We start from the raw sequence: 14,267 nt of genomic DNA on the forward strand, positions 1-14,267 counted from the left end.
AATGTATTTATTTTAGAAATTTGAATTTAAAAGATATAGTATATTATGTATTACAATTTATAAGTGTATCAGAACTATACATGCAATATTTATAAATTCAAATACAAATCGTAAAAGGTATAAAAATCACACTATTTTATTTTTATCTAACAAATTTAATATTTTATAACTATATTTTCAAGGTTTTAACTTTTGACATACATTTAAACATTTTAATTTTGTATTATGCAATATGTTTATAATATTACATATGTTTTGAATTTGTAAAGGATACATATAAATTTGTTGATATCTTTTTTTTTTAATCATGCATAATAAAACTAATATTCATGGTACCTATATTCATGTCGAAAAATTAATTGTTATTTAAGAAGGGCCCGGATTTAGTTCTGTACTAAGGTCAAAAATATGATGTGGGTTGCCTGAGTATTACCTATGTTAAATATTGAACTATTTATCTATGCAATTGCTGTATAGTTTGCCTTTAACGAGTATAAAAAAAAGTAAGTAATTGTTATTATTTGTATATATTTTTTTAATATTTAGAAATTTTTAATCGTTTTGATAAAGTTACAATTTTTTTTTCAAATTTAAATTTATAGAATAAAAACTTAAAAATATTAAATTGTTATCGTAAAATGTATATAGATAGCTCAAAAAGAGTTAAAATATTTAGAAATGTACAACTAAACCCAATTTGCTACTAGAAACCACCCTTAATGTTGGATTAAATATTTTATAATATGATTATAAACCATAACTACTTGGATACCAAAGGTATAGGTACTAGATTCTTTAAAATTAATATGTGCAATATTTTTTTTTTTTTACATTAAGATAAAAACAATAAACGCTTATATGAAATATTGGAAAGAATGCAGTTCAGCTCCTAAGCGATTTTTGTGAATTTCTTTTCTTTAAAATTAATGTTTTGCACTCTTAATTATGGAACTTTTCTATAAAAGGTTAAAAAAAACTTCAAAACTTCGAAATCTTGTCATCAAGTAAAATATAAAAATCACATTTTTTCATCCTCATTATTTTGGTAGAACCAGAAATTACTATTGTCTATTGTACTTACTGTACATTTTTTTGTTAATAAAGAAATTTAGGTATTAAAATTAAATCCCTGACTGGTGGAAACTCGCTGACTGCAAAAGTATATAATTTTGAAACTAAGTCCGACCGACAAATTCTGTTTGCACCACTGATTGTTCAAAACATTAAAATGCAAAGATTTCAAAAAAAAATTTTCAAAATGCAATTGCATTTATGCCACAAACTAATAATTACCTTACGTCTTTGAAAAAACTTTTTTTTGGGAGGGGCGGCAAAATATGCCGCACTGGAGCACAAAATGTTAAAATACGGCCATTTGTCTAATAAATACAGCAGAATATTAAGTATACAAATTATTAGTTATTTCTTATTACATAGGTACCTACCTACTTATTAGTGATTATTAGGTAAACATTAACAATATAATATCAGCTATTGTTAATTTTAAATTAAATTTATTTTTTAAATTTTGAATTGATTCATTTACAAATATTATAAAACAATTATTATTTTGATACAAACTATAAATTATCGATTTAAAATTTTAAGTTTATGAGTGACTGGCCTTCTTGTCTATTGTATTTCAAAAACATGTGTCTTTCAAATACAACATTTTTCTTGTCGTGACAATAGTTGTCCAATGGTTCACTAACTTTAATAATAAGAAAATTCTGTGTACAATAAAATAATAAAAAACCCAACCAGGTAAAGGCCGGTAAATATATCTCATCTCAGATCACTAAATAAAATACAACAAGATTTTATAAAAAAAATGAAACTACAATCAAATAATATAATTCAAAGCACTGAATTAAAGGTACCTCCTTGGTGATTTAATAGAGATAAAATAGACCTGAGCCTATCATACTACAACAAAAACATTATACGGATAAAACATATATAAAAACTTTCATTACGAACTGCTACAATCGTACTCGGAACATGAACACATATATAGGTACTGATGCGCAATGGTTGATTTGGAAATAAAAAAGTAGGGGGGGACTCTGCTGATATTGGATAAACGAGCGTTCCACACAAAATTAATAGTCACATTGGCGTGAAGGGCAAAGCCCTCCACACCTCCCTCTCCACCCATCAACCTATCCCACCAAAATAATATAAAATTTATTCGAAAACGGAAAAATACATATAGAAAGAAAAACACTTATTATAGGGGGTCATTTTTCGATTTTCTCAATAGTTATTTAATGCCACGGGAAAAACCACCGACAGATTACGATAAACCGCTAAAAATGGGATTTTAATTTCTAACGCTTTGTTTATCAGTTATTACAATAGAAACAAATAAAAATAAAAATAACGATTTTAGTTATATTGTTGTAATTTATAATATTTAACTTACATGCTATAATAAAATATAATAACAATATAAAATATTGTGTACCTATTAAGTAAATTTGGCATCAGGAAATCACGATTTACAAATTCACTAGTTTATGTTGGGTTCCTAACGTTCCGTTTCAAATAAACAGAAGGGGTACGCTAAAAAAAATGATAGGATTAGCCGCAATTCTTATGGTAAAAAATATAAAAAATAGGCTTCTACGGTGAAAACATTTCATATATTATCTGTTTTCAATTGTATATTTAAAGTATATATAAAGTAGGTACCCATTATACCGATAAGAAATACCTAATCCGATTCTTTAAGCAATCTAGTCAGCATATATAATTTAAACATATCCTAACCAGTTACCTGCCAAATAATTAATGAACTCAATGAACATAAAAATAATTTATCTCTAGCAAGGATCCCGGGACACGATGGTATAATAGGCAACGAAGAAGCTGACTCAGAAGCTAAATAAACTACAAGTAGGTACCTTCGTTTTTGAAATATGTCCTCACATATCAGACCATGACTTTCGAAATTCAATTCAATTCATAAATGGCGAAACCTCTGAACCAATTGCAATAATAACAAGCTTAGAGAAATCATGCAAACAATTTTACCATGGCCCAAACCATACGAGATGTCCAGAAAGGACGATGTTATTTTTGTCCACCTACGAATAGGCCACACCCGCATGACACATGGATACCTTATGGCCAAAAAAGACCCAACCTCATGCTCTGCTTGCGGAACACTCATTACAGTCAAGCACATCCTGCTCAAATGTCGCCAATTCAATGATATACGCATCAAACAGGAACTACCGGAGACCCTATATGAAATACTTTCACCCACTCCCAAAACGTCTAAAAAACTAATTAAATGTATAAATGAAATTGAACTGCGTCATCTTATTTAATAATATTAGTTACCTAAGAAAAAAATGTACAATTACAATAGTAATTAAGTAGTTACTTAATGTAACTTATGTAATTTAATGTACTGTAAGTTAATAAAAATGCAATCTATTTCTTCTAATAAAAAAAAAAAAAAAAAAAATGTAACGCAGGCCAATAACCCTGTAGTTGAAAATTTAAAAATTAACAATAAAAAAATAAAATAAAATCATAATAATTGTTTATAAATAATAACTTATAAAAATAAACAGCTTTGTATAAAGGGGCATTTATAATATCTTATAAGTTATACCGCTGCATGTAAATATTTTGATTTATCAGTATATATTATATACCTTACAGAAAAAAGAAATTATATTCTTATGTAACTTGTAAATATTATAGTAATAAGTATTATAAAATTGAATAGCTTTTGTACAGCTCTGAATTCTTTAGAGTATTAAAAATAAATAACATTAATAAAGAAAAATAAATTGTACATACTGCATTAACGATGTAGAGAAGATATCTTCTTTACATCTTAACTGCATTTATATGGCCACTAGGCTAATTGTTAATAGTGTTTACATATAATTTATAGAAATTATTAATAGTTAATAGCAACGTAAAAAAATTTAAAAATTAAAAACATAATAACAACAGTCTATAGACTAGTATACACTAGGTATTAATAAGAAACCTTCTTTGTACCTAATACCTATAGAAGTTTTTAGAAAAATCAAATAAATAATAAATTAATTAACTTAACTCGTAATTTACAGTGCAAGTAGACATGTCAAAATCTTCGAAAACTGAATTGTGGCAAGTAAAAATTAAATATATTCAATATACATAAATACATATTTACGTTATAGACATATTTTTTAATATTATTATTTACCTAATGTTACCTATTAGTTTGTTACTTCCTAAGCACATCAAAACTGTAACTCGTTATACTATAGAAATAATTTATCAAAAGTGGTTTCCATTACATTTTTGTTACTTGAAAATAATTCTAATTAAATTAAATAATGCGTTACTTTTGTAACAAATTTTAATGGATAAAATAGTTTTTTAACAAGAGCTGAGATGTTGTGAAAAGTAATATAAATGTAAGTTATTTTATTATAAAGTTATGTATAACATCAATAATATAATATAGTTAATAATTTAATACAAAATTCAATAAAAAAAAAAAAATGAGAATTCATACAAGATGTAAAAACTATTTTTTTTTCTTCAATAATCCATAATAAACAGCCTACATTTTACATGTTTGATAGTTTTTCAAAAAAATTATTTGAAGTTTGAAAAAAAGTTTTACCAGCATGATTAATAATGTTTTAAGTAATTAATTAACAAAATAAGATTATTAATTACCTATTCGTACCTAAATAAATATTATTTTCTGTAACAGAAAATACATATTTAAAACTAATACACAATTTAATAAATTTCATGAAGATTTAAATAGAGTTATTATCGGTATGAACCATCATATGATATAGAATTAAATTCATTATTTTTTATAATCAATATGAGAGTTCAAACCAATAAAAAAACTATTTTCAAATGAAGTATTCATATGTTCAGAATTTAATCTTTTGCTCTTCTTTGGTCGAAAACCAGTAGCGCTTCTATCTTCCAGAGTACTATGATGATCATGATGTTGTGAACAAAATATAGTTAATTTTGTCACTTGATTTATACATAGCATCTGTAAATATTATTAGTTATTAGATGTAGATTATATAGTACCTACTTAATAAAACAAATATAGAACACTAAATAAGTACACTAAATATTGGTCGTTATCTTTAATTAAAGGTTTTTTTATTTCTTATTTTACAAACATCTATAAATCAGTAAAATAACAATTTCAATATAGGTAGGTAACCTTTTATATTTTATAATATTAAGAACTCTAAAATAATAAAATAAATAAGATTTTCTGAAGTTACATAAATCCTGGAGGCTAGAATGAATAAATTATATTTTATAAATGTATAAAACTTTTTTCATGACAAAATTAACTTTGACTTGAGATGTTAATTGTTAGGAAAAAAGATTTGCTTCATTGTAGTTGAGTTCACATAAACGCATGCCAAGCAATCCAGAGAAAAACGGTTTAAAAAAGCAACAAGTGATAGACGTATTTGTAACACAATTGTACATACAGATATGTAGGTACTTGATTAAAATATGTATTTACCAATAAGTTAGCAATTCATTCAATTGGTATTTGTTGAATTCTTCAGGTTAAGGCCCTCCCCTTTTTTAAAATAAATTTGAGTGGCTTACTAGGAAATTATTTATTATATAAAATATTGAAATTTATAGTTTATTATTGCCACATTTTTTGCATTAATTATTGTTAGGACTAAAGCACTCCTAAATGTTGACCTTAGTGACCAAAACTATACAACATAAAATAAATGAAACGTGAACAATATTATACTTACTTTTGCGGAGTTATAAACACATGAATTATTATTTAAGTGACGATGGACGGCAATCGGCGCGAATACTTCAGTAGTTGAAAAAACGACAATATTATTACCGACAAACTGGTGGTAATTTTTTTTTTTTATCGGGCATTATTAATTAATCGAGTAGGTGACATAGGTACTGGATATTATATCGATCTATGTTGAATAAAACATTAACCACTTAATAATCTACCAAGTACCTACCAAACTCGCGTTCCCTGACATCCGGGTGCAAACCGATGGAGAACAACGATCTCTGAACTTCTAAAATTTTTAAAACATACCTATAATAAATTATTACAATGGTCGGTGATCGACTCGAAAACAAAAAAATGCGGATGTCTATTATATTATGCGGATGAATCGTCAAAAAAAACGTCTTTGTCGGACATCGCGAATTGGCGTAGTGTTTACCGCTCTTTAATCCGGAAAAGAAGGTAGATTAAAGCGCTTACGTCGGGAAAAATATTATACGAATAGTACCAACGCGACTGAGTAACAAAAGCGGAAAAACGTAACCATGGACGTAACGAACCAACAGAAGCGAATGGACTTGGACTATACTACAGTAGGTACGGCCATGACAAATACGATTATTTAATATTACTCATGAGTACAACTACGACGAATGTATAGAAGGGGCCGATGGTTGGCGACCAGTTGGCAGCGGTCGGCGGACGAAAGTTTCGGTTAACCTCAAAAGAGTTTGTTTATAACCACGGTTTAAGATATACACATGTGTATATATAACGTGGTGGTTCATAATCGACGCCGGTACGCTTGTCTGGGAGGTTGTATATTGTCTTTGTGTAACAAGCCCAAACCACGGGTGCGGACAAAGACTACAGCGACTGCAAAAAAACGTCGTGAGCCGTGGGAATATCGCGTTCGAACGGTTGGTATCTAGGAGGCGGAGTTTGTAACGTTCGTTGCGACAATCGATTTCAGTGGGAACTGTGAAGGGGGACTGGGTAACAGCAGCTGCTGGGTCATTCTTCACGAGAATTTCGGGTGCAGCTGCTAGCACGGCGTACCAATTGTCTGGTGGAAGACATGGCGGGGGAGAGGTTGGTTGCCGTCTTGCCGTGTTCGATATTTTTTTTTCACCATTCACTTACTGCACCGTTTGTACCTCTATTTAATGGACACTTGGTTTAAAAAAATATAGGTGCTTACTACCTCCCTATTCTAATACTCAATAAAATTAGTTTTTTATTTACTTTTCACATGCAATATCTAGTGTTGTAAAGTATTTGAGTAAAAGTATTCAAATACTTTTTTCCGTATTGAATACTTTTATTTAAGTATTAGAATGGTATTTTAAATACTTTTTAGATTCTGAGCGAAGCGAAGAAGCTAGTGGTTTTACAATTATGATTTTTTTTTTTATATCCTGTATACAAAATTTCTTCCAGAAGGAGGGCTTCGATTTCAACATATAGTATCTTATCTTTTAGCAAATTGGATCAAGACGGTACCTACTTTAAAGAGGTCATTTTTCGATATTCTCAATAGTTTAATGGCACGGGAAACACCACCAACATAGGCGTGCGCACGGGTAGGGCTGTTTGGGCTTTAGCCCTACCTGAGATTTTTTTATACGTGGGTACCTTACGAAGACATGATTAAAAGTAGGTAAAGCCCTTTTAGTTTTTAAACGTTTGTGTTTACCCGAGAGACTATACAGGGCGATTTATTTAAAATTGAACACTCATTATTTCAAAAAGTGTAATTGTTTTTGAAAATATTTTTTTACACAGGTACCTAGTTTCGAGTCGTTTACAAAACAACTTTGTTAACAAAAAATTTTTTTTCATGACAACAGAGTTTTAATTTCATATTCCAAAGTAGAATATTTTTCTAAGTATTTTGATACCTAAAAATCAGATTTAGTGCGAGTAGTCTATGCGTTATAAGTAAAATATTTTATTTTATTGTCACATTAAGTTCATTTTATTTATGGACCATTACGTAAACAAATACATAAAATAATTTGGTATTTTGTTACTTTGCCGGAAACCCTTTTTTTTGCAATTTTTTCTTTTTTTAGACTTATGTAGGTAACTATACTGAGAACGATGGTGAAGTCAGAATTTGGCGGTCAGACTTAGTTTCGAAGTTATAGCTTAATGAAGTTCGCTATTTTACGATTTTTGCACGTTCACGCGTCACTAGTTTACTGCACCTATTAGGTACGCGAATATTAATTTTTTTTCGCTCTTACCTGAAAACTCGATAGCAATTAATCTATTATTATAATAATTGTAGTATAGGCTTAGTGCCTTAGTACATGAGGTTCATTAGTCATGTTGCCATAATATAATATTTATCAATCAGAATATAATATTATGTCAATATGAACGAGAACGACTTATCAGTTAGATATGACTGATATGGACTGATCATTTTTACCACGGTATTCTGTTTTACCCACGGTTTAAGATATCTTAAACCGTGGTTTTACCTCATTTTATTTGTGTTTAACGCACGGTAAAAGCACAGAATAATGGTACTATTATGATAGGAGTAACTATAACCTATGTTTCACTCAAAAACTCAAAAGTTAAAAGTATAATAGTAGAAATTGAACATTTTAGTAATTTTGTTACAAATTTTAGAATATGTATAATATAAGCCGGTGCGTTGTCATCTTCACTGTTCAAGTCGTATTTGACGCGGACATGTATGTCTAATTATTTTTTTTATTAAAGCCAAGGTTTTCGACTATAGCTGCCAACAATATATACAAATTTGAATGGTAATTGATTTGCTATTTAAGCCCCGGAGGGGGGTAGGGGCCGAGCCTCTATAAACTTATATTACTGGTCATCATAGCGACCGGAGCCGGTAGGCGACGGGAGCCACTAGAAATGTGTTACTTTAATTAACAAGGTTAAAATTACTTGTTAGGTCATCCGTCTGCCCACAGGGCAGGTATGATCTCCCCTCCCCCCCAGGTTTGCTATTTAAGCCCCGGGGGGTTTGGGGGCCGAGCCCCCATCCAGCGAGGAGTCCACAGGACCTCGAGTTTGGCGACCGGAGCCGGTAGGCGTAGGGAGCTTCTATAGAGCGTTGCGCGTATGCGTAAAAACTTAGAATTCGAAACTGCCTGAGCATATAGCTTCAAAACGAAGTCTGGCCATCTAATTTTGATTGCACCGTCGTTCTTAACTCGTAGAAGTACAAAGGTTTCGAAAAAAAAAAATTAATATTCGTAATAGGTGCAGTTAACTAGTGACGCGCGAAAGCGCAAAAATCGTAAAATAGCGAACTTCATAAAGCTATAACTTCGAAACTAAGTCCAACCGCCAAATTCTGACTTCACCATCGTTCTCAGTATAGTTAACTACATAAGTCTAATAAAAAAAATTGCAAAAAAAAGGGTGTGCGGTAAAGTAACAAAGTTCCCATTTATTTAAAAATTATATGACATATATTGAATTACTATGTTATTTATTAGCTTTAAAAAAAATTAGGTACCTATAATTATATTTTTTTTTTAAAAGCAACTGATTTTAAACTTAGTCAAATAACTTTTATTTTCTAATTAACTTGTAACTTTTACAAATAAAAAAAAAATAGAGGTAACTTTAACTTTAAACTTAACTTACATTTTTCTATGTTAACTTGCCTTGTTAACTTCGAGATCAGAACACGAAAAAATAAAAACGACGTTGCACAGTAAATGTTCTCTTCTTTATAGTGTGAAAATATGGTTGTTTAGCTTGAATTACAACCTGAGTGGTTCTTACCTGCGCAAAACAGTTTTTGCAATGTTTTATATTTGTTAGACTGAGACAACTCATGTGGATGTAGACGTTCTCTTAATATATTTTTATATATTAATTGTTTAAATCTTGTAGATAGGTTCTTTTGTGATTTTGATGAAATATGTCAACATTATAACTGTAAATGCATATAAAAAAAATCCGTACATATAATTTTTTTCCTTGTTAAAGGTAGAAAAACTTATGGAGTTAAATTTTCAAATCTTAGATATAAAAAGAAAACATTTTATGAATATCTAATTCATAGGATGATATCAATTCAAATTTCAGAGGGGACTAAACATTATTAACATCAATTTGAGCGACTTCGACCTACAAAACTAAAAAGGGGGGCTTGGCGGACTTGGAGGGGGCTAAGGCTACCCTCCCCCTTCCGATTACCACCAATGATTTGATTGCTACGAAGCCGACGATATTCCAGACGCGGTCGACGATTTTCGATGACGGAATTCGATTACGATTTGTAGCATAAGATAAGAAGCATGATTTAAGATACTACATCATGGTAATAAGTTCTAATTAGTTATTAGCATCAAATTAGCATAGAAATGAAGTCGAAACGTACTCAATGGTACCAGGGTCGCAGAGCTAGCGGTACTCGGTCTTCGGTTTTGACGTCGGTGGCGGAGTCGTTCATTCAACAGCCACCTTGGCATGTGTTCCTGTTATTTATATTATTCTGATGTTTAGCGGAATGTTCACAACGTATTTCTGAACGAAAAGAGCCAAATAGTTTTTTTTTTTATTCTTTTTGAAACTAATGCCGTATTGCTTAAAAAATTGATTAGATTTAATGGTTCAGTAATTATAGTAAACATTTTATTTATAAAAACCACAGGGCCTCAATAGTTGGAGTTTGTTTAGGGGTCTCAGATTTGTCGATTACTTTTTTCGTTATAGGCTATAATATGCATAAATCACCTAAAAAAAATCGATGATTATTTAGCGAGGAAAAAAGCTTGTAAATTAACTTTATTAATTAAGTGTTACATTATTCATTATTTATTTCTATGTACCTAATACCTATATAATATATTTATTATACATTTATACCACGTACATAATATATATATTTTTTTTTCGTACAGGGGCCTCTGAGTCCTAAAATGTCTTAATCCGGGCTTGGTGGTACGGCCGAGAAAGTAGTGTAATATTAGTAGGTACCTAATAGAAGTATGATAACAGCAATCGTATATTAACATATTGTCCACACGATTAAAGATAGTCGTGATTGTACATTTAGATGTGTCACTATTGCATGTACACTGTGCTTCAGTGCTTCGTAAGACGCGGTCTATCTTCAAAACCTGTAACTACTACAGTGGCGGATACAAGTGTTGGAGGGGGGCGAAGGGGCATTCGCCCCCTCTTGGGTAACGTCTGGATTCGCTACTGAACTACTACCATGTTCTGTCTATAATTCTATTGATTATATTAGTATAACTAGTATAAAGTCAATGGTTGAAACGCTAATGACTAATAAACGAAATTTTATTTCAACTTAGGACCTTAGTCCTTAGAAATATAACTACCTACTCAAATAACAGCATAATATTGCACTATAGCAACCAGTTAGTTGAGTGATTTGGTACGATGACTATTATTAAGGTTTAACAAAAAAATAATGTAAAAATAGGTACATTTTATCAGTTATACGAAGCAAATACAATTATTAACAGAATAATAATAATAGATTATTCTACATTGCCTATTACCTAATAATTAAGTAAACCGTTTTACACGTCTAAATGTTTTATTTAACTGTATTTAGGTATCAATTTTTTTTTTTCATGTAATATATTATTATGTGTCAAAAAATATGCAACCTATAAGTTTGAAGACCAATGTTGACATAATTTATTATAACATCACTATACAATAGTAAATTCATATTACTCGACACATGGAATATTGTTACCTGTTAATATAATATTAAAAGATAGTAACTGATATATTATTATAGTATCATCGATGTCATACATGTCAAATTGTCAACTATCCAAGTTAAACTAGTAAAATACTTATGCTGAGTCACATAAACATTTAATGATTTAAAAGTCAGTTGATTGTCCCTTAAGCATGATTGGTCAATTATATTTTACTATTTTAGTGAACCTTAACTTGCGTTTGTACATGTTAACATTTAAAATTCCATCAATACATCTTTTTAAAGGCGTTTGGTATAGGCAAATACGTGAGTACGCGAGCTTGTTTATAGCAGATGTTTATCAATTTAGGGATAGGTATAGTATTTTTATGTATTTTAAATACGTAAATAAGCAAGTAAATTTGAATTTATTTTTGTTCATAAATAATGTAATAACACTAATATTATTCTGAATAACATAAACACATTATGTCAAAAAAAAAATATTACCCAAAAAACAAACATGAAGAAGGATGCCATGATTTATAAAATATTAAATGCTTTATTTATCGATAAACTCCTTCTAGAAATGTTGACCGAATAATCTAATAAATTATATAAACTTTAATATATGAGAATTCTTGAAACGTAGTGAATTTGGAGCCTATATAAGGTACGTAACGCTTAAATTTTCTTTGGAATTATAGTTTATTGTGTTGTATTAAAATATATTTGGAAACCTGGAATTTAGCAATAGCATCCACGCAGAATGAGCTTTCCTAACTTATTTTTTTTTATTTACTGTAATTTGGAGAAAATCAAATACAAATATTCTCCGGTCATTATGTTGACATATTTTCATGGCACCCACAACTGAGAAATTATTATCAGATTATAATATATGAATTACTCTGACTGAGTCAGAATGTCTAGCATATTTTACTATTTTGCTCAGATAACTGATAGTGTCGACTGCACTATTATATAGGTAATAGATGTGATAGTTAGAAGAAATAAATAGGAACTAAAGACGACACCCCATGCCTCACGTCCATATAACCGTGATTAGGTGTTGACTATTGTCTATTGTTCGCTAAAAACTATACTTATATTAATAATCAATATTCACAAGAGAAGAATTTTTTCTGTGCATTATGGTTTTATTTTTTAAATTTCAATCAAACAAAAAAAGTTATTGTCTTAAAATATATTATTTTTTGTTTTTGATAAGTGAATAACATTTTTCTTGTATGATTGTTATTTGTTATCGACAAAATATAAACAATACTGCACAGTCAATGATCTCCTCTTTTTTATGTTCTAACTAAGTTGCGCAAAAAAAAAATTTAAAAAGTAATAAGAACCATTGTATATGTCTAGATAAGAAGAATGTAGCGTGACACTGTGAATAGTATTAGTCTGTACTCTGTAGTTCAGCACCTAATAATATTTAGGCGAATAACGGTATGAAAAATATGTTTTGGCAGGCCATAAAATCCCGGAAAGTAATATTAATATTTAAGTATAAATACTGAAAAAAATTTAATTCCCGGACCATAGAAACGATAGTACGATCTGTACATATAATATAATGAAAATATAATGAAAATACGAGATATCACAGCTAACACTCTCGGAATTATGGGCCCCTGATAGTTTACAAGCGTGGACAGTCATAAATCGGATGCGCATAGGTTATCGTAGCAAGTATGCTTATAACGTATTGACGTACACGGGATTAAGTCAATTGCCACGATTCAACAAATGTTGTACACTTGTACACTGGACCACACGTACTCATATTCTTCAACTATACGACTTAATTACTAATATAATAATATTGTCTTATAAATAGTAATATTATAATAGCAGAGCAATATCTCTTGTATCGTTGTTTATATATGGTAACATATTAATATTTACCACCCAAAAAGAACGGTTTTTTTTATGAATTTCTTACTCAAAATAATTTGCACATTTTCGTGATTTTTACAAATTATTTTGGGTTTACACTCATTTTTTTTAAATTTCCACTCACAACAACTTACAAGGAACCTTGTATTCCATTTTCAAATATTTTAAAAATAATATGCCTATAAATACCTCAACATGTTAGATAAACATTTTGAAAATGTTGTGGTGTATAGATAATGCTTATATAAGTAATTTAACATAAAATTTATTTATAAACATACAAATTATAAAAAGTATAAAAACCAAATTGTATAGTCAATATTTTGGATATGTTTCGTTCCCTGGGATAAGAATTCGTTTGTATGGGCGACGAGGTATATAACCGCTGTCGGCAGGAGAATAAAAGTAGGAAGTGGCAATACTGTGAAAGAGAAGAGAGACTGCGAGGAAGAAATAGACGGTGGGGTGGCAATGAAGAGAGAATGAAAGAGCGAGTGAGTGAGTGGGTGAGTGAGAAAGTAAGCAAGAGAAGAAAATAAGTTACTAGTTTTTTTATATTAAACAATAAACACGTAGGTTCTCTGCCCAGCAGCCACGCGCGTTATAATACATTTCCCCCATTTCTAAAACGCAACGTTTACAAATTAAGTACAATTTAATTTTCTTAGGTTTTTCTACCTTTGACAAAAAAAAAGTTTAAGAAAAGTGAAAAGTCATATGCATATTTTTTATGAGCGCCGAGAAGTATTAATTTATAAAAAAAGGTGGATAAGTGGGTGTCGCTATGCTGTACATCAATTGACAAGTGGGTCAATGTAACGGATGGTGTTAAATTTCAATGATATAATATCATTGTATAAGAAAAACGATAAAACGAAGACCGGTCAGTAAGCC

Source organism: Acyrthosiphon pisum, chromosome X (genome assembly GCF_005508785.2).
Source record: "Acyrthosiphon pisum isolate AL4f chromosome X, pea_aphid_22Mar2018_4r6ur, whole genome shotgun sequence".
Taxonomy (NCBI): Eukaryota; Metazoa; Arthropoda; class Insecta; order Hemiptera; family Aphididae; genus Acyrthosiphon; species Acyrthosiphon pisum.